The 8,252-nt window shown below is 45.5% G+C and overlaps 1 long non-coding RNA gene across 3 annotated transcripts; it reads right to left on the reverse strand.

The window, feature by feature from the left end:
* Window positions 1-73: 73 nt before the first annotated feature.
* Window positions 74-8,092, reverse strand: LOC126641787 (uncharacterized). 3 transcript variants are annotated; one of them, XR_007629298.1, is made up of 3 exons: window positions 5,795-8,088; window positions 3,972-5,342; window positions 74-1,809 (listed from the first exon to the last, which is right to left on the reverse strand). It is a non-coding gene; the product is annotated as an uncharacterized LOC126641787 (long non-coding RNA). The 3 variants fall into 3 exon arrangements; XR_007629297.1 differs by having other exon boundaries at window positions 3,972-4,162; window positions 5,143-8,081; XR_007629296.1 differs by having other exon boundaries at window positions 3,972-8,092.
* Between the last annotated feature and the right edge of the window lie 160 nt (window positions 8,093-8,252).

The following is an 8,252-nucleotide window of genomic DNA, read 5'->3' on the forward strand; positions in this document are numbered from 1 at the left end:
ACTGCCAGAATTGACTGAAACCTCTTAAACATTTCAAATGCATCAAAATTGAGTATTAAGGAAAATAAAGCACTTGATTGTCTTCCTTTTTACTGGCATACATGGCTTTTAGATAAACACAGGTTTCTAGCACATACACATGCAATTTATATTTTCCCAATTGCCTTCTGTATTTCCAGACTTTCAGCTCTTCTGGGCATCTTGGTAGCTTCTTCTTTTCTAGTGAAGTTACACTCCTCGGCATCTTTTTATTCCTGATACCATATGGCCCTCTTTAATCCCTCTGCACCCAAACTGCTTTCAAAGTTATTCCTTATTAATGACGCATTTCCAGCTGTCTCTGCTTAACCCAGTGACGGCTTTTGCCCTGTTCATGTTCCTGAGCCTGGGAAACTGTACGGTTACAGCAGCCAGGGCTGTGGTTTGGGAGGCAAAACACTCCAGGCACAGTCCCTGCAGTAGAAGGCACGGTCTGGGAATGGCACACTGGCAAGGGGGGTGAGTCCCCAGGTTTTTCCAAGAGGAGGAGACCTTGTAAGTAAGAAATATATTCAAAATGCAGCAATGCTGTTTGCCTGATTGCAGCGTATGACAAACTGAGCTTTCTGTGGAGCACAATGAAACCTTCGGAGCAATTGTTCCCATGGGAATCCCATCACAGGGAAATAGCCCGGGCACTCGAAGGAAATACCCTTTATGGCACTTCCTTGAGAGATTGTTTTTGGAAAGAAAGAATCAATCTCCAGAAAATAAATCTAATAAAGCCCAGTTTGTTTGCGTGGCACTGAGCCCTGTAAAGATCCGTGCTAATTCCTCTTGGCCAGTGCTCTGGTGTAAGGAGCTGACATTGTCACTGAATGACAAAAGCACCGTGTGAGTTCTGTTCTCACAGCTCTTCCCAGGAAAGCCAGGACAGCCGCAGGGGAGTAAATGAGCAGATGCTTTTCCCCTGGTGTAGGGACACCTGCTGTCAAAGGCACATTGCTTAGCCAGAGAGTCTCTAGCTGCACCCCTAGATTTTTTCTTTTGCTGCCAGGTATTGCAATCTCTGCATGAGTTGTTGCTGCTATTATTATTACTGCTACTACTGTTATATTATATTGTTAATAATGTTATTGTTAATTAATATTGTTATGTGATGCTGAAGCTCTGTTCCCCTTCTTCCAAGATGCTGTTTCTGCCACAGCCTTTTCTGCCTTTGATCACAGCCAAGAAAATGGCTTTGACATTGTATGTATTCCCCTAGCCCACTGCAAAGTCCTAATCCTTCTAATAGCTGGAGGTTTTCAGTTTAAGTCTTTTATTAATATTCAATCGTAATTGTAAAGCACTTCAGTGATATCCAAAAGCCTGTCTTACATAACAGTCTTATCCACATTTGAGTCCTTCAGAGCTGGAGTGTCAGGAAAAACCTCTGTTTGATCTGCCTAGTCTGTCATTAGTCCTCATGCCTTTAATGCACAAACCCATTAGAAATTAACAATACCTTTCAAACGTCTAAGCTCAGTCAATGTATATTTTTAAATATTTGATATTATTAGAAAGAGAATGACTTGCTGTCATGTTCTTATTTAAGTGGTGTCATGAGCACAGTCTCTATACTGTCTTCTGGGAGTCTTGTTTGCAGCTCTAAATCATCTGGAAAGTGAAAGAAGCTGTAGGAAATTGAGGTAATTAAGATATTTCATAAAGTGCCACTGTTGATAAGATCTTACTATGCATGAGGCTTTTGTCAGCTGGGTAAATAGATGAGAGCACCTGGAAACTGGGAACTACTGGTTTCCTCTAGGTGGATATCCCAGAAAGTCACTGGAAAGGAAGAAAGAAAGAAAGGAGAGGTGTTTTTCATAATTAATAATAACCCTTTTTGAAATATGTTCTTAAGATTTTAATTCATTGCTGATGATCATTCCTTTTCCTCTTACACTGATTCATCTATATCAGGCAGTTGCCAGCTCTTCCCAGTGTTTACATATTTTGGTAAAGACTAGGAGTGAACCTTCAAACTAACAAGCTGGCATGTTTAGAATATGAACCTTCATGCTGACTTGCCTTAAGGTGAATTTTTTCAGGGGATCGATTCAGCTCAGACACATATTGTTCAGACTGAACAAAGACCCAAGTGTAAACTGAGAGCCTTCCCAGGCAACTAATGCAGGAAACACACAATTTTAATACAGTTCAGTGTTATTAACAAGCAGATAAAGGAGAGATGTGAACTTGGGCTTCAGACAGCAAATATAAACATCTCCTGAAATCCCACCCCAAAAGACAGAGGACATAACAGCACATGTCCACGATTTGCATTTAGAAATCACATCCAGAGCACATTTCTGATTCCTCCAGCTTCTGTACATGCTGTGCTAAACGATTTTTATAAGCCCACAACACTTTCTCCTTTGCATCTGAACAGAAGTTCTTAAATCCAAAGACCTGAGAACCCCTTTGGGAAGCAGGTGTTACTGTCTGTGCTTCACATGGAAGGAACTCAGGCGTAGGGCAGTAAAGTTGAAGTCCCTGTAGGAACTCTTCACTGGGGGAAAGATGTCAGGAGTTATCATTTGTGATTCAAACAAAACCACAGGCAGTCAGGGTGGCCATTAACTCACCTTTCACAGCAGTTCCCTGCTCACACACCAGTGTATGCTGCCTGCCAAAAACGGCAAAGCTGATCTTTGCACTGCACATGATAGAAGTAAATATGAAATAGAAATGCTTTGCTAGATGTTTACCAGGATTCCTTGGAAATCACTAAAAATTTATGTTATTCAATATAACTTGAGAATTGTACAAATGAGATGTTCTGAGATCCACTACCAAAGCATAACACCCCTTTGAAACGAGGTGTACAAAGCATTTTGGAACTACCTTATTTGTACAACTGACAAACAACTTAATCTGAAATTGAAGGGTAATTTAGGCAGTGCTGCTACCTAAGCTGTAACTTTGCTCAGGACATCAGGTCTTTTATTAAATGCTTAGGAAGAAAACTAATAAGATCTCCAAGATTAGGAATTCTCAGTGCCTTGGTTTAGTTTCTCGTGCCAGTGGCACCGGTAGCAGCATCTTGCCCCTCTCTCCCCGTGAGCCTGTAGGCTCATCAGGGAGGTGGGCATGTTTGCACAGGAGCTGCTTCAGCTGCTTCTTGAACCAGGTGTCCTTCTCCCACTGGCATCCCAGGGCTGTAATTTTTCATCTGAAAAGGACTACTGGTTGCTGATAGAAACCTGACCACATTTTGTAACTCATACAGCTTCCTTTCTGGTTACAAGCCATACGTGCCAAACCCTGTCTCTCCCTGGAGCTATGTTCTACCAGAACTGTGCTGGTTATGTACCAGCATCAGTGTTCATTAAATAAAATATTTGAGAGAGAGCAGCTCTATGGAGAGAGAAAAACTGCCCTGGAGATAATGAGTGATTCACTCCAGCTGATCCCAAATGAATTTCAGCTCACTGTAGTTATTTCATACTCTTGCCTGTTTGTTGTATAACTGAGTTTATGTTGTATAACTGAGTTGCTTCATGACAGTAGCTCATATTTTAGCTGGTGGCAGTGAAAGGGTCAAAGCATGAAAGCAGCAGCTACTTTTATTCTGATTTCCCAGGTGCATCAATAGTGACAGAATAAAATATGAGGGCTGATGTATGATAATCTTGATACACCTTAATACTCTTCCCAATGGAAAATAACCCTCTCCCAAAACAAATACAAGAGGTTTTCTTTGCCAGGAGACTGGCTGGAGATCAGGCTGCCAGGCAATGAGCAAGCAATAACAATTTATTCAGCCTTGTCCCCAAACCACTTCCAACCCAAACTGCAAGTATCTGGCCTTCAGTGCTGCTCTCTTTCCCTTCCATTCCCTGAACTAATTCTTTAGGCGGTTGATAAATAATCCTTTTTTTTTTTTTTTTTTTAACTGGCAAAGATTAAATGTTCCCAGTCAGAAAAAAAAAATGCAGGCTTTTTACCTGATAATCAGGGATCCTTTTTAATGCAGCTGAAGAGTCCACCTGTCTCTCTGAAAAGCAGCCATAATCCTGTGGTTCAGATCACATTTCAGAAAGAGATGACTCCATCACATACGTAGTTTATTGTGCTCGTAAAACATCTGCATGGGCTTGTGAAAAGCTTTGCTCTTACTAAGGAGAGCTCAGGTCATCTGAAAGTGGAAAATTGTGAAGTGATTTAATTTTCTCCCTCGTATATTAATTGCTGATCTCAACGTAAGCCAAAGACAGGCTGACCAATTGAGCAGTCCTCTCCTATTTAATATTTGGCACATTTTCATTTTATGCCTCAAGACTGTGACAAATGGAGAGAAAGACGACTGTCACTGTTAAAACCACATCAGTTTTGCTTCAGTGATTTTCAGAGGTTTGGGGATTTTTTCCCTAGAACCTGTACTCAGACCTCCCCTTTAATGTGCTTCCCGCCTGCCTTGTGGTTCACCTCCACTTGCACAGCAGTGCCTTCTACAGAGATGTGACTGTGAAGTTGATCGTAGTTTGGCAACAGGGATGTCTGATATGAAAGAGGTGACATTTGCCAGCCGTGGGCTCTACAACTGCAAAGCTGAGCCAGCTGTATCAGCTTAATTAATTGCATTCTTAGCTGTGTGAACTGAGACTGAGACTCAGAAAGGGTGTGTGGGAAGGAGGCAGGGTGAGGAGTAATTCCAGGAAAATTATTTACTTTTGTTACACGCCTGGAGTAGGGAAGCTTGGGTCTCTTCATAGGAGTCTGGCTAAAGTTAGGCCACATGTGATAGCTGAGGGAGCTCAGTCCTATCTGTCCCACTGCGAGCAGAGTTTCTGTTACATCTTGTTTCGTGTCATTTGGTTTAATAAGCTAAGAAAGGGTTGGGACATCCTGTCTGCTCTGACTGGCCTCTCACATGCCGACAACATGGACCTGTAGAGTCAAGCCTAGGTCTGTGCCCTCACAGAGCATCACAGTGAAAGAGTTTGTCACTTCCTTTTGGAAACAATTCCCTTCCTCCACACTGATGATTGCACTTACCTGTTTCTCCCTCTGCTGGCTTTGTGGGCACAGCCTGGCCCTCTGGCCAGTCCTGCCTATGGACATTATAATGTGTAGGGAGCTTCACCCTTGTCCTTACACATTTCTTCTCCCCCTTACCTGTCTGTCATCTGGCTTTTCCACAACTGTGTTTTTCCTGTCATTCATCCATTTCTCTCATGGTCTGTTATTTTTGTTCTAGTGCCCTTCATTCTCCTTTCCCGTTCCTGTAGGCTTATTACAGGATCACACTGCAGTCTTTCCACCTTCAATGCCATTTGACCATAGAAAACAGTGACTTTCAATCTGTCTGCCACATCCTGACAAATACAAAGGGAAGTTCTCTGTTTGCAATCAGGATGGAAGTAACCAGAGTGGATTTGAGCACAGGGATTACAGCTGGAACAATAATGCCTTTGTAATACTGTCAGGATTATTCCTCTCCTGTGGAGTAAAACTTGAAGAGGAATACCAAGTCTTCAAACAAACAGAATTTCCAGCTGTCAGTGCTTTTGCTTCCTCTGGAGGAGATACATGCCTGTCCAAATACAATATGTTAGAAATTTTTGTCAGAAATTTCCTCTACACAAGTGAAGCCAAAAAGAATTTACCAAACCCTTCCCCCCAAAAGGCTCATGCATTTGCTCGTGGGCATGCTTTTTGATAAGCACTCTTATGGAAAGCCACGATTTTACACTTGCAGGCAGTGCCGTGTTTGTCACTGCACGCTGGAATTGGATCTACCTTCCCCCGCCAGCCTCAGGCTACTCACTTGCTCCAGAATGCCCCAGGTTCAGGGAGGGAAATGCAGCTCCTCTCTGGCTTGGCCTCGGACTGAATCACACGGATAGTTTAACTCAGCTCTGTCTCAGGAAGCAGCGAGTGTGCACATTACATAATATAATCTTTGTGTCTTGAGGATTCAGGCCTGTCCTCTTTTGTGCTGCCAGATGGAAGAGGAGCCACGATCTCTCTGGAGAGATGTCCCTGCACATCTCGCTGCTCAGCCGAGCTGGAATTATGTGCTTCTCTCTGCAGCCGGGCACTGTTGTTCCCTGGCATTTGGCTCCAGAATAGCTCTTTAGTATGCAGTGGATGCTGTGCAGCCACTGTGATCCCAAGACTAATTTGTCTAGAAAAAGACATACATGAAGAACCTCCAAAAGGAATTTGTGAGAAGGATATAATCCAGATTCTCTGGACAGCCGGGATTTGTTCCTAGCTGAAACCCAGATACAGGTGTTGTGGACAGCCAGGTTTCTGCTTTGTGCTCTCGCTCTGTCCCACTACACAGTTTTTTCAGCTGCTGCTGCTGTTCTGTTGCTCGGTTCTGTAACGTGGCCCCTGCCTGCATCGTTATTACCTCTGTTAGTCAAGCCGATTCGTGCCCTGATCCCTGACGTGCTCTCCAAAGTGATGAATCACACCTGCACTAGTGAGTCCCTTCTCACTAATGAGGCATATGCTCCCAATTCTGCAGTGCTCAGTTGATTGAGGCATGGAGCTACAACCCACCTGTAGACAGCAGTGTCACATACAGTCCTCAGGAACAGCTCAGAAGACCCCAAGGAGGGTGAGGGCAGTGTTAGTCAGACTAGACAAGAATTTTATCTGTGTGGACTTTCTCACAGCTCACAGCAATGCCTCGTCAGCACCAGCTGCAACTCCAAAAACGGCAGCTTCTCTAGAAGCAATGTTACATCCTGATGGAATTAACTTCCCAAGACAGAGAGCTATTGGGAAATGTTCATTTCAGCCTCCTGCTACCTCTGAGCTTCCTGGCAGAAGGACCAATGTAGGAGCCATGGCTCCAGCAAACAGGTATAGTAGGGAAAGCCAGGGCTTATTTTCATCCAGCCATGAGTAGTGATTCTGCATTGCTAATATCAAACAGGAGCAGCCTGTTCTAAAATAAAAAACAGCCCACCACATAACCCCAAAAGGTACCTTGGCTATAATTAGGAGCTGAAATGACACTGTAGGTTTGAATGGAAAATTGGTGCTTGACAAACGTCCCTGCCATGAACCCCTTTAACAGCCCGTTTAGCCACCATGACAGCTGCTGCCAAGCTCCAAAGCAGGGAAGGGGCAGAGGGGCCATCCCCTTCTCTCTGCCATCCTGAGGGTGGATAGAGGGCACCTTATGCAGGAATTGCTGTGCATCTGGTGCTGATAGCACAGGTGAGGGGACGGAGCACACCGAGCCAGGGCCGCAGCATGACTCTCTTTCCATGGCAGCTCTGCCCTGACCAGCACACGTGACTGTAGTGGTGGGGGCACAGCAGCACTGGCTGCAGTGGGACCCTAGGCTGAAGAGAAGTTGCACTTGGGTTGTTGCAGAGAAGACTGTCATTGCATAGTAACTGCTGTGCATGTGCCAGCAAGAGCAGAGCGAGCATGAGTAAGCTTATTATGCGATAATCACACCTTCATCTTTCTGGGTAGATAAACTGCTGAGGTATCCAAGTCTGGCAGTGAGGCACAGTCACTGTCTGAGGATGAGCAAGAACCAACCAGGTCCTTTTCTCATTGGAAACATATGTCTGATTTGATGCCATTATCTTTTTCTGGTTTTAAACAGAACATTGTTATTGAACCACCTGGTGCCACTTAATTACCTCTGTTTGACTACAAAGATGTTAAGTAATCAGCCTTTTAGGTACCAGCTCTTTCAAATTTATATCCTTTTATGATGTGCCCTAGCAAAGCCTCTGTGTCCGTTTCAAAGGCTGGATCAAAACTTCCCCTGTGGGCTATGTCAGGCAGGCAGTGGCCGAGTGCCCAACCTCCTCTTCTGAACTTTGGGAAATCTGCATCAAGAGTTTGAATCCTTTCAGTTATAGTGGTAAGACCTACAGGTGCTGACCTATAGGGCCAGTGTCACCGCGGTCCCGTGTCGGTAGGCTGAGCGTCCAGGTGAGGCAGTCGGGCGGGCCACGACCCCCACAGCGTGCTGGCCACCGCTGCTGGCTCAGAGGAACCGCCGAAGGGCACACCTGGGGCAGGTGGGGCACCTCGCGGGGCAGGTGCTCGCCTCCCCGGCTCTGCCCTCGGAGGCACTCAGCTCCTGCCCTTGTAGCTGCGGGAGCCTCGGGGTCAGGCCTCCCCCACTCTCGCCCCCGGGACACCGCCCCCAACCTCCCGTCCGCGCCGCCGCCGGGGGCGATGGTCCCGCGGCTCCCGCCCGCCGCCGCTCCGGGGGCTGCGGCCCCGCTGCTCCCTCCCCGCCG

Source organism: Myiozetetes cayanensis, unplaced genomic scaffold (assembly GCF_022539395.1).
Source record: "Myiozetetes cayanensis isolate MyiCay16 unplaced genomic scaffold, myiCay2020 scf21, whole genome shotgun sequence".
Taxonomy (NCBI): Eukaryota; Metazoa; Chordata; class Aves; order Passeriformes; family Tyrannidae; genus Myiozetetes; species Myiozetetes cayanensis.